Source organism: Carcharodon carcharias, chromosome 17 (assembly GCF_017639515.1).
Source record: "Carcharodon carcharias isolate sCarCar2 chromosome 17, sCarCar2.pri, whole genome shotgun sequence".
NCBI lineage: Eukaryota > Metazoa > Chordata > Chondrichthyes > Lamniformes > Lamnidae > Carcharodon > Carcharodon carcharias.
Genome location: NC_054483.1, coordinates 65,103,423 through 65,116,763, shown reverse-complemented (window position 1 = coordinate 65,116,763; position 13,341 = coordinate 65,103,423). Strand labels below are relative to the sequence as shown.

General features: G+C 49.5%; 1 protein-coding gene across 5 annotated transcripts in view; it reads right to left on the bottom strand.

Annotated features, from left to right (window-relative positions):
• The window catches only part of fam204a (family with sequence similarity 204 member A), an 84,017-nt gene extending 74,591 nt beyond the window's left edge, over positions 1-9,426 (bottom strand). For 2 of the 5 annotated variants that reach the window (XM_041210513.1, XM_041210514.1), the window contains exon 1: positions 9,267-9,422. The gene's annotated coding sequence lies outside the window, so the exon portion shown is untranslated. Of the gene's footprint in view, positions 1-9,266 lie in introns of all 5 variants that reach the window. The other 3 variants (XM_041210518.1, XM_041210517.1, XM_041210515.1) reach the window with 3 other exon arrangements.
• Between the last annotated feature and the right edge of the window lie 3,915 nt (positions 9,427-13,341).

Sequence of the window (13,341 nt, the reverse complement as noted above, 5' to 3'; positions counted from 1 at the left end):
GAGAAGCATTATGAAACACTTATTCACCCAAAGAATGATAGAAGTCTCCCACAAAAAAGCAGACGAAACTAGCTCAATTGATAATTTTAAATCTGTGATCAATAATATTTTGCTACCTAAGTATATAAAAAGATATGGGCCAAACAAAACAATTTACATTTAAAAAGCATCCTTAAAGTAATAAATGTCCCAAGGCACATCACAGAAGTATTATAAAACAAAATTTGATGCTGAGGCACATAAAGAGATATTAGGACAGATAACCAAAAATGTGGTTTTAAAGAACATCATAAAGGGAAGAAAGAGAGGCGCAGAGATTTCGGGAGGGAATTCCAGAGCTTGGGGCAATAGCAGCTGAAGGCACATCCACCAATAATAGAGAAATTAATATCAGGCACCTTCAAGAGGCCAGAATTAGAGAAATGCATATATCTTGGAGTGTTGTGGGGCTGGAGGAGATTACAGAGAATGGGAGGGGCAAGGTCATGGAGGGATTTGAAAACAAGGTAGAGAAAAGATAGAACGTGGGAGGCTGGTCAGGAGTGCCCTGGAGTAGTGAAGTCTAGAATAACAAAAATATGGTTGAAGTAGGAGTCAAGTCAGGTGATGTTATGGAGGTGGAAATAAGCCGCCTCAGTGACGGCATGAAGGCGGAGTTGAAAACTTGTCTCAGCTTCAAATATGACAACAAGCTGTGTCTAGTTCAGCCTCAGACAGTTGTCAGGGATACAAATGGAATGGTGGTTAGGAAACAGCATTTGCAGTGGGGACCCAAAAAAAATGGCTTTGGTATTCCCAATATTTAATTGGAGGAAATTTCTGTTCATCCAGTACTAATGTCAGGCAAGTAGTCAAACAATTTAGAGGCAGTGTAGAGATTGGTGGTGGTAGCGTGGTAGAGCTGGATATCATCAGCATACATGTAGAATCTGATGCTGTGTTTTCCGATGAAGTCCTGAAGGGGCAGCATGTAGTTAAGAAATCGGAAGGGGCCAAGGATAGATCTTTGGGAGACACCAGAGGTGACACTGCTGGAGCAGGAAGAGAAGCTATTGCAGATGATTCTCCAGCTTCGATTAGATCGGCCAGAATGGAATCAGGTGAGAGCTAGGCCATGGTGGAGACACGTTAATGGAGGATGGTGTAGTCAAGCTTGTTGATCTGCATCCAGATCATGGACGAAGAGGGATAGTTTACTGTTCTCTCAGTCACATAGGATTTCATTTGTAAGTTTGATTAAGAGTTGTTTCAGTTCTGTGGTGGGATGACAACCTGATTAGAGGTATTGAAATATAGAGTTACAGGAACGATGGGCATTGATTTGGAAGGACTTTGGAAAGAAGGGACGGGGGGGTGCTGTTGGGGCATTAGTTTGTAAGGATGGAGATGTAAAGGGCTGTTTTTTTGAGGAGAGGGGTAAAGATAGCAGTTTCAAAGGAAACTTCAAGGCTTGTGAATGGAACTAAGTTACAGATCAGCCACGATCTCATCAAATTATGGAACAGGCTTGAGCGGCTCAATGACCTACTCCTGTTCCTGTACAACTGTTTGCTTTTCAAGACGTTGACTGATCTGCATCACTCATCTCTTATTATTTCCAGCACTTAAGAGTTCTTGTTTGAATTTTAATAGAGTCATAGCATTCTACAGCACAGAAAAAGGCCCTTCGGCCCATCAAGTCTGCGCCTGTCAAACAAATACCTAACTATTCTAATTCCATTTTCCAACACTGGGCCCATAGCCTTGCATGCCATGGCATCGCAAGTGCACATCCAAATACTTCTTAAATGTTATGAGGGTTTCTGCCTCTACCACCCTTTCAGTCAGTGAGTTCCAGGTTTCTACCATCCTCTGGGTGAAAAGATGCTTCCTCACACCCCTTCTAAACCTCCTGCCCCTTACCTTAATCTATGCCCCCTGGTTATTGATCCCTCCACCAAGTGGAAAAGTTCCTTCCTGTCTACGCTATTTATGCCCCTCATAATTTTATACACCCTCAATCACGTCCCCCCTCAATCTCCTTTGCTCCAGGGAAAATAGCCCCAGTCTATCCAATCTCTCCTCATAACTAAAACTCTCCAGCCCAGGCAACATCCTGCTGAATCTCCTCTGCACTCTCTCTAGCGCAATCACATCTTTCTACATATCTACATATTCAAACCTGAAAGCTGCAAAGATTAACACATGTGCAAAGCAGTAAGATTTCTTTTTGTTCAAGTTTAACTTATTCCAGTTAGCATCAGCTGATTTCAGATTTCCTAAGAAGCTTGTTAGGGACAGCACCCCTGAAAGTTTTGCTTCCATGATGAAATGGGGAAAATTGCCAATAACTGTTTGTACTTTGGCTTTATTTAATTAAAAATGTTAATACAACAAATACGAATTGGATGGATCATAAATAATGCAAAATATAAAATAACATACATTGCACAGAGTTAAATAATAAAATTATAGTGATATTTCCGTGTATATAATTTTCTTCTTTATGATTGGTTCAGTGCTTGTAGTCTTCATGTTTTCCTACTTTGTAATTGCCTATTTTCTTTTTGTTCATTTCACCAATCGTAAATTGCACTGTATGCCAATATGGGAGCGATTTTGAACCAGCAACATCCTACCATGGACTCTAATGATGTCAATCCACTCTGGCCCCTTCAAGTAACATTGCCAAACTCACCCAGGGGGTTAGTTGTTGTCAGAAACGGAAGAGCCATAGAAGTATACTTGGATTGCTCTTCTAATTTGGGTTAAGACATAATTTTGTTGACAGAGGAAGCTTTGTTCGGTATCTAACTGCGTTTTCCTTGGTTGGGAGAGCTTGAGGCTGATAATGGCCCCAGAAACAAAGTGTTCCATTCCTGGCATTAACATATTTCAAAGTGATGAACAAAATATTTAGGAAAACATAGTTAATAGTTCTCTTTTTTTTAATTATTCATTTATGGGATGTGAGCATCACTGGCTAAGCCAGCATTTATTGCCCATCCCTAGTTGCCCTTGAGAAGGTGATGGTAAGCTGTCTTCTTCAACCGCTGTAGTCCCTGTGGTGTAGGCACACCCAGAGTGCTGTTAGTGAGGGAGTTCCAGGATTTTGATCCAGCGACAGTGAAGAAACAATGATATATTTCAAGTCAAGATGGTGCGAGGCTTGGAGGGGAACCTTCCAGGTCGTGGTGTTCCCATGTACCTACTGCCCTTGTCCTTTGAGGTATTAGAGGTCGTGCGTTTGAAAGGTGCAGCCTAAGGAGTCTTGGTGAGTAGATGGTATACACTGTTGCCACTGAGTGTCAGTGGTGAAAGGAGTGAATGTTTGTGGAAGGGGTGCCAATTAAGTGGGCTGCTCTGCCATGGATTGTATCAAGCTTCTTGAGTGCTGTTGGAGCCACACTTACCCAGGCAAGTGGAGAGTATTCCATCAAACTCCTGACTTGTGCCTTGTAGATGGTGGACAGGTTTTGGGGAGTCAGGTGGTGAGTTACTCGCCACACGATTCCTAGCCTCTGTCCTGCCCTTGCAGCCACCATATTTGTATAGTTAGCCCAGTTCAGTTTCTGGTCAATGGTAACTCCAGAATGTTGATAGTGGGGAATTCAGCAATGGCAATGTTGTTGCTACATAAAATATCTTGTAGTAACTTGCCCATCACTACTTGTTCTGTATTACTTCCACCAGCAATGTTTTGGAGACTGTCTAAATGTTCACAAAACTGATTTCTTTTAAACAGGCAAAAATGAGCCAAATGGCCTCCTTTTGTGCTAGATCATACTACGATCTGATATTTGTACATCTTAGATATCTATGATCTCAATATCATAGTAACATTATACAGCTACAAAATCTTCCTTTGTATATTCTCTTTTTATATTTTCACTGGAGTTAATCTTCCATGTAGTAAGTCAGAAGTACATTATTTATAATAGAAGCATTACACCTCAATCGGCTCCCCCAATAGGTTAAACAGACTAACTTGATAAAAAGGTCTTGTGCTAATGTGGTGCTGTGCCTAAATTGATGTGTGCCTTTATGGTAGGTTTCAACAAACAAAACAGAAATTTGATTTTCAACCTGTTCAACAATCCCTGTAGAAAGTGCTATTATAGACTCATTCTGAAATCAAGCTAGCTAATTGCTGTTGCTTAGGGAAACTTAATCATCCAAACAAACTGAAGATTGTAAGTCGTTTTCAGTAAGGCGGCCTCACATGTTCATGCTGTAAACTACTCCTACTCATTGCATAAACAGAATCCTACACATTATACAAAATATCCCTTTCATTTTATTTATTGTGAGATACATAATTCATTTGTAACTGTTACAGTACCATAATCTATACCCATGAAAGGTATTCCTCTAATGTTTAATTTTGTGGAATCTTACTATTCAGGTTCAACATTTTCTTGTCACGCTGCATTGTTGAATTTCATTCACTGTGAATACACCAATGGCTCAATAAAGGCTTAAGGGGCAGAATTTTCCCGGCTTGGAGATGGAGGTGCTGGGAAATAGAGGAGAGCTGTGTTGGGACAGCTCCCCGTGCATTCCTGACACCAGGGCATTTCCATCTCCATGATGCGGGCAGCCAATTTACATCATTAGGGGCCCCATTAGTTTGATTTTCCAGCCTTGCCAGCATTTTGCTGTCAGCAGAAAGGTCCCCCCATCCCAGCTTAAGGGGGGCAGCCTCCTACGATTGGCCAAAATTACATCAGAGTCACAGACTCCAAACCCCAAAGAGGGAGCTGCGAGCATCAAAGGATGTCCCCATGGGCCTAAACATCCAAGCGAAGGGATTTCCTCTCTGCTCCGAGGCGCCTACCACCATCCTCCCTCTAAAATCAAACCTCCGAAGGTGCCTCCATGTTGAACCTGCCTCAGCAACCTCTTCAGGTGGAGCTGCCAGCCCTCTGAGTGGGTCAACAAGCATCAGGATGACGAGCACAGTGGCAGCCTATGGAAAGACTGCTGCAGATGGTGTGCTTCCAGCAAGTGCAGGCTCAGGACTCCCATTTGGTCCCAAAGTTGGGAACCTGAAGCCTGCAGGAAAATCCTGCTCAACAGCTCTACGTTCTTAGTTTTCAAAAAACATTGAGCATTCAAATAAACAGCTACTAAAATAAACTGACTGGGAAGTGATGAAGTGAACCACCTGCAGAGCAAACCTACTTCCCAAGAATCTAATCCAGTAGTAATCTGGCATATTTAAGCATCTACTGAAAATATCATCACTCTGCTAATGTTGATCACAACTCTCATTCCTAGAAATAAAAAGTGGCAGTTCATTTTTGCCACCACAAAAAATACAGAACCTCCCACACTTTAGACATGATTACTGAGCAGTCCAACTCGTCGATATTATTACTTGGAGCATAGCCTTACTGTAGAACCTTGCCTAGGTGTGGATGCTGAAACCTCCCAATCAATCTTCCCTTACCCTAATCTGTCTTTTATACATCCACAGAGGCTAGACAAATAAAGAAGCATAAAAGCAAAATACTGCGGATGCTGGAAATCTGAGACAAAAACAGAAAATGCTGGAAAAACTTAGCAGGTCTAATAGTATCTGTGGAGAGAGAAAAAAAAACGAGTCTGTATGACTCTTCTGCAAAGCTAAAAGAAGCATGTTCTGGTTGCATTAACGTTATTGAAATGGAAGAAGGCAAGCACAAGATTTTTGATTCCACTGGCTGCCACTCTTCCCCCCAGACTGGCAAAAGAAACCAGAGGTGTACTAGTTACAGCTAAATGGATTCAGGGTGTGGCATGAGAAGGGCGTCATGAGGCTCAAACAATTTAGAATATAATAGTACAGCACAGAAGGAGGCCATTTTGACCATGAAGTTTGGGTTTTCTCTCTCTCTCTCTTCCCTCCTTTCATCTGAGGAGGTTGATAATCTGCATAAATTGTACACAGCCTGTGGAAGGGTTGGCTGTGACAAAGCTAACTTTTCCCTTCCCATCTTCATGAATCTTCCTGTACCCTTTTGATGGAGTTGATATATTTCCTAAAACTGGATACAATATTCTAATTGCAATCTAACCCACACTTAATATAGATCTAGCTTTAATTTAATACTTCTTCTAATCTATATTTGAATTTGGGATCTCAGATTTTGTTTCAAATAGCTTCATCAACTTTCTTTCAAAGATTTGTGTATCTGAACCACAAAACATTTTGTTCCTGTACACCTTTTAAAGTTTAACCATTTGATATATATTGTCACGACTCACTGGGGATAGTGCTCTGTAATATCAAGCCCCACTGTTCCTGAGCCGCAACAAATGTGAAGAGTTTGACCAAACAACCAGATTGCCCCAATTTCTATGCCTTAAATGTAATCTTTCATCTAACTGCCCATTTGACTAGCTCTTCTGAAGCTAACAGTACTTTCAAAGACAACAACAATCCATACTTTTCTATCATTTTCAAATTTTTATATTTTGCCTCTGGTACCTATGTAGAATAATGGTTCCAATAGGAACCTCTGGATAGATCACTATTTACATCTCTGCAATCCAAAAACATCCATTAAGTACTACTCTGTTTTCTGTCCTTTAACTGATTTATTATCCATGCTGCCATACTCTCTCTAATAGCACGTGTCTCTATTTTATAAACTTGCCTGTATTGCAGTACCTTATCAAAGGCCATGTACACAACCATCACAGAATTTCCTTTATCAAGAAACTACATTATTACCACAAAGTGTTCTATTAAACTTGTCAGGCATGACTTGCCTTTTACAAATCCATGCTGGCTGTTCTTAATTAATGTACAACTTTCTAGGGCAGTCCTGATTTTATGTTAGCAGTTTAGCCACCAAAGGTGTTAACAGACTGATTTATAGTTATTCCTTTCCCCCTTTTGAACACAGGTACATTGGCAACCTCCAGTGTACTGACACAGCTTCCAGATTGAATGATGTTTGAAACGCTGCAGTCATAGCCTCTGCTATTTCTCGTATGACTTCCTTCAGCAATTTTTTGGTGCATGCCATCAGGGCCCTAAGCTGTTTCCACTATGTTACATCTGTTTTTTCAGTACTGCTCCCTTATAGTTAATCTATCTACTTGCTCCATCACTTCTTACATCCTTACAATTACAGCACACTACCTCACTCTGAAAACTGAGGCAAAGGACTGTTAATGTCTCTGCCATTCCTTCATCCCAATCACAATTTGAGTTCCTTTTTCATCTCAGTTTTATCTACCCCATCTTTAATTATCCTTTTACTTAGTGTCTGTTCATAAATCTCTTCACTATTTCCCTTTGTCACCTGTCAGGCCTTTCATTTTATTTTGCCTTCCATCTGATTTTTTTTTCTATTTTGCTTGATACTCTTGTGTTAATACCTCTAAACTTGAACATGTCCACAAAATATGCATGCAATAGAGTAGTTTTCTTTCTTCCCCTTAAAGCTAACCAAATAGATTCACACATTTCCAATATATATGTTCTCATACCATAATGGGAAAAAAAACTGGACAGATCCTTTGTGCCTTTGTCCAACCACTCAGTCCCTTTCTTCCCATAGACCTTGTGTATTATTGTACAAATACTCAAAATTATGTGGTCAAAGTAGCCTCCTACAAATGCTGTGATAATACACAGCACCGCTGCTCCTTTGTAAAACTGATTCAAAGTATGTTTTAAAGTTGGTACCTAAATCATTAATTCTTTGAAGCCTGCTTGCTTTCCTGTTTCAATTTGTAACATGTTTGTTTCTGGTTTTGCCTTCCAGTGTTTACAAATTTACAGAAATCATAAATGATATGCAAATAAAAACCTATAATTCTAAAAGTGCTGATAGTGCGAAGATTCTAAATGATCAAAAGAAAACCACACTGTTCTGTAAAAAAAAATTCATGTCTGGGAGACATGATCTTATCTCAGAATTCAGATGATGATGACTTGTTTCAGCTTTACTCTTGTAACTCTTTTGAGTACAAACACGTTTCCATCTGTTTCAGATGAAGTTACATTGTTTCATAGTTTGCCATTGTGAGATTTGAACTCTTGATCTTGGGGTTACAAACCCAGAACCATAACCACTTGGCTATTTAGGCCAAGCTATTTTTGTTTGTCAAAGTTGTCAACTGAACCTCTCAATGGTTCCCACCCTAAATAAAAACTCACTTGTTAACCTTAAGTATCAGTTAGAAAGTCGACACTGTTAAACACTGCACGTCATTTTCAAATGCAGTGACTGCCAACAGTGCACCAACTATTTCTTTTCACGTCTTCTAATCTACTGTATTACCATGTAAATTATTTAAATTTGGATTTCTATTTGCAACCTGTTCATTTGTACGTTAAATACGTTTAATTCATATTGGTTTGGTGCACCACTCTTCATTTTAATTCTGTTCAGGTATTTTTGTGCTTGGGCACTTGCACTACAAATGTACACATTCAATTATTTGGGAGTAAAATACCGAAGAACATAAAAATATTGTGCTCTGCACATAGAAATTGCCTGCTTCCTGATAGTAATCACTAGATTTAGACATGGCTAATATAGCTGGGATAAAGTGGGGTAATCAAATTCTTGGGGGGGGGGGGGGGGGTGCCTGACGTGAATGAAATGCGACGCACAGGAGTATCTGGCACTGGGCACAAATTTTTGAACAGTGGATGAATGAAAAAAAATGAAGTGTACATCATGGGAGAGGGCATGAGACAGCAGCCAGGGAGGGAAATAAGGGGCCAGCACAAAACAGCAACCAATGAGGGGATCAAGGGGAATTATAGTCACTGAGGGAGTTGAGAAAGAGGCACATTGCTAGAGAAAATGAAGGGACACAGAAGACAGCAGTGAACGAAGGGCTGCAGCAGTAGTACAAGGAAAAGACATATAAGACGACAGCGATCAACGGAGAACGACAGAGGGTGGTCCATGGGGGAAGGAACAAGACATCTTTTGAAGGGAAAAGAAGTGACAGATCACACGAGAATGCTCAATGGGGGAGTGAAGGGACAGAGCATGAGAGAACAATCACTGAAAGAATTAAAAAAAAACTCAGAACACGAGGCAGTGCTCAATGAAAAAATGAAGTTGGAAAAGAGCACAGGAAATCAGTTAATAAAGGAAAGATGTGACACAGAACATGACGCCGGGCACTGAAACAATTTGGTGGGGTTCTGGACTCTGTTTTGCTTCTTTTACTAATTTCCTTGTTGGTCTCCAATGCTTGTACCTGGTAGGTAAGGAGTCCACCACTATACCGAGCATACTTGATTTACAGGAAAAAGATGTGTTTGATTTTACCTCGCCAGCCGAGAGCACCACAGCGCTGGCTCCCGGGAATTAACCTCCTCCAAGATGGCGCTTCGCCAGCGCGGACCGTTAAACAAACCCGGGAACGAAGTAGCAGAGCAAGAACCACCGGCGGACTGGAATCTGGGTGGCGCATATTTCCACCGGCGGACTGGAATCTGGATGGCGCATATTTCCGCCGGAGGGTCATGTGGGCGTTCCCGGGTGCGCGCGCAGGACCACCTCTTTTTTGGGGGGTGCAGGATGGGAGAGAGAGAGAGGATGAGGCGGCGGGGGTGAGAGAGAGGAGGAGGGATGAGAGAGAGGAGGTAGAGGTGGAGGGGAGAGGGGGGTGATGGAGGTGGAGGGTGGGGGTGGAGGGAGGGGGGTGCAGTAGGGGGTGGGGGGGTGGTGGTGGAGGAGGAGGGGGTGGGGTGGAGGAGGATGGGGGGGGTTGGAGGAGGAGGAGGGTGGGGGGGTTGGAGGAGGAGGAGGGTGGGGGGGTTGGAGGAGGAGGAGGGTGGGGGGGTTGGAGGAGGAGGAGGGGTTGGAGGAGGGTGGGGGGGGTTGGAGGAGGGTGGGGGGGGTTGGAGGAGGGTGGGGGGGTTGGAGGAGGAGGAGGAGGAGGGTGGGGGAGGTGGAGGAGGAGGAGGAGGGTGGGGGAGGTGGAGGAGGAGGAGGAGGGTGGGGGAGGTGGAGGAGGAGGAGGAGGGGGTGGGGGAGGTGGAGGAGGAGGAGGAGGAGGGTGGGGGAGGTGGAGGAGGAGGAGGAGGAGGGTGGGGGAGGTGGAGGAGGAGGAGGGTGGGGGAGGTGGGGGAGGAGGAGGGTGGGGGAGGTGGGGGAGGAGGAGGGTGGGGGAGGTGGGGGAGGAGGAGGGTGGGGGGAGGTGGGGGAGGAGGAGGGTGGGGGAGGAGGAGGGTGGGGAGGAGGAGGGTGGGGGAGGAGGAGGGTGGGGGAGGAGGAGGAGGAGGAGGGTGGGGGAGGTGGAGGAGGAGGAGGAGGGTGGGGGGGGAGGTGGAGGAGGAGGGTGGGGGAGGAGGAGGGTGGGGGAGGAGGTGGAGGAGGAGGGTGGGGGAGGAGGTGGAGGAGGAGGTGGAGGAGGAGGGTGGGGGAGGTGGAGGAGGAGGGTGGGGGAGGTGGAGGAGGAGGGTGGGGGAGGAGGGTGGGGGAGGAGGAGGTGGAGGAGGAGGGTGGGGGAGGAGGAGGTGGAGGAGGAGGGTGGGGGAGGTGGGTGGGGGAGGTGGAGGAGGAGGGTGGGGGAGGAGGAGGAGGGTGGGGGAGGAGGAGGAGGGTGGGGGAGGAGGAGGAGGAGGAGGGTGGGGGAGGAGGAGGAGGAGGGTGGGGGAGGAGGAGGAGGAGGAGGGTGGGGGAGGAGGAGGAGGAGGAGGGTGGGGGAGGTGGAGGAGGAGGGTGGGGGAGGAGGAGGTGGAGGAGGAGGGTGGGGGAGGAGGAGGTGGAGGAGGAGGGTGGGGGAGGAGGAGGTGGAGGAGGAGGAGGTGGAGGAGGAGGGTGGGGGAGGAGGAGGTGGAGGAGGAGGGTGGGGGAGGAGGAGGTGGAGGAGGAGGGTGGGGGAGGAGGAGGTGGAGGAGGAGGGTGGGGAGGTGGAGGAGGAGGAGGAGGGTGGAGGAGGAGGAGGAGGGTGGAGGAGGAGGAGGAGGGTGGGGGAGGTGGAGGAGGAGGAGGGTGGGGGAGGAGGAGGAGGAGGGTGGGGGGGTGGAGGGGGAGGGTGGAGGAGGAGGAGGAGGGTGGGGGAGGTGGAGGAGGAGGAGGGTGGGGGAGGAGGAGGGTGGGGGAGGTGGAGGAGGAGGAGGAGGGTGGGGGGGTGGAGGAGGATGGAGGAGGAGGAGGGTGGGGGTGGAGGAGGAGGGTGGGGGTGGAGGAGGAGGAGGAGGGTGGGGGTGGAGGAGGAGGAGGAGGGTGGGGGTGGAGGAGGCGGGGGGTGGAGGAGGCGGGGGGGTGGGGGAGGGTGGGGGGGTGGAGGAGGAGAAGGAGGAGGTTGGGGGTGGAGGAGGAGAGTGGGGGAGGAGGTGGGTGGAGGAGGAGGGGGGGTGGAGGAGGGTGGGGGAGGAGGAGGAGGGGGGTGGAGGAGGGGGGAGGAGGAGGGTGGGAGGGTGGGGGGAGGAGGAGGGTGGGAGGGTGGGGGGAGGAGGAGGGAGGGGGTGGGGGAGGAGGGAGGGGGTGGAGGAGGGAGGGAGAGAGGGTGGAGGAGGGAGGGAGAGAGGGTGGAGGAGGGAGGGAGAGAGGCTGGAGGAGGGAGGGAGAGAGGGTGGAGGAGGGAGGGAGGGGATCGGGGTGGAGGAGGGTGGGGGTGGAGGAGGAGGGAGGGAGGGGATCGGGGTGGAGGAGGGTGGGGGTGGAGGAGGAGGGAGGGGGTGGAGGTGGGAGGGAGGAGGGAGGGGGAGGGGAGTTGGATGGTGGTGGTGAGGGAGGAGGGGGGAGTAGGAGGAGGGAGGCGGGTTGGTGGGGCAAGACGGGGGAGGGGAGTGGTGGAGGAGGAGGGAGGGGGTGGTGGAGGAGGAGGGAGGGAGGGGGTGGTGGAGGAGGAGGGAGGGGGTGGTGGAGGAGGAGGGAGGGTGTGGTGGAGGAGGGAAGGGGTGGTGGAGGAGGAGGGAAGGGGTGGAGGAGGAGGGAGGTGTGGAGGAGGAGGGAGGGAGGTGGTGGGGGAGGGAGGTGGAGGGGGTGGGGGAGGGAGGTGGAGGGTTTGGAGGAGGAGGAGGAGGGAGGGGGTGGAGGAGGAGGAGGGAGGGGGAGGAGGAGGGGTGGTGGCGGTGGAGGAGGAGGGAGGGAGGGGGTGGAGAAAGGGGGGGTGGTGGTGGAGGAGGGAGGGGGGTGGAGGAGGAGGGAGGGGCGGTGGAATTGGAGGAGGGAGGTGGAGTTGGAGGAGGGAGGGGGGAGGTGGAGTTGGAGGAGGGAGGGGGGTGGAGGAGGAGGGAGGGAGTGGTGGAGGAGGAGGGAGTGGTGGTGGAGGGGCAGGGAGGGAAGGGTGGAGGGAGAGGGAGGGAGGTGGGGGGGTGGAGGAGGGAGGGGGAGGGAGGTGGGGGGATGGAGGGAGGGGGGTGGGGAGGTAGGGAGGGTGGAGGGGGAGGGAGGTAGGGGGGTGGTGGGGAGGGAGGGGGGGTGGAGGTGGTGGGGGAAGGAGGGGGGTGGTTGGGGAAGGAGGGGGGTGGTGAGGGAGGAGGAGCGATGGGGGTGAAGGAGGAGCGATGGGGGTGAAGGAGGAGGGAGGGGGGGTGGAGGAGGAGGGAGGGGAGGTGGTGGGGAGGGAGGGGGTGGTGGAGGGGGCGGGAGGGGGGATGGTGGGGGAGGAGGAGGGAGGGGGTGGGGGAGGAGGAGGGAGGGGGTGGAGGAGGGGGTGGTGGAGGAGGAGGGAGGGGGTGGAGGAGGACGAGGGGTGGGGGAAGGAGAGAGAGAGACGGGTGGGGGAAGGAGAGAGAGAGACGGGTGGGGGAAGGAGAGAGAGAGAGAGAGACGGGTGGGGGAAGGAGAGAGAGAGAGAGAGACGGGTGGGGGAAGGAGAGAGAGAGAGACGAGTGGGTGAAGGAGAGAGAGAGAGACGAGTGGGTGAAGGAGAGAGAGAGACGGGTGGGGGAAGGAGAGAGACGGGTGGGGGAAGGAGAGAGAGAGACGGGTGGGGGAAGGAGAGAGCGAGGGAGAGACGGGTGGGGGAAAGAGGGAGAGAAGGGTGGGGGAAGGAGAGAGAGAGACGGGTGGGGGAAGGAGAGAGAGACGGGTGGGGGAAGGAGAGAGAGACGGGTGGGGGAAGGAGAGAGAGACGGGTGGGGGAAGGAGAGAGAGACGGGTGGGGGAAGGAGAGAGAGACGGGTGGGGGAAGGAGAGAGAGACGGGTGGGGGAAGGAGAGAGAGACGGGTGGGGGAAGGAGAGAGAGACGGGTGGGGGAAGGAGAGAGAGACGGGTGGGGGAAGGAGAGAGAGACGGGTGGGGGAAGGAGAGAGAGACGGGTGGGGGAAGGAGAGAGAGACGGGTGGGGGAAGGAGAGAGCGAGAGAGACGGGTGGGGGAAGGAGAGAGCGAGAGGGAGACGGGTGGGGGAAGGAGAGAGCGAGAGGGAGACGGGTGGGGGAAAGAG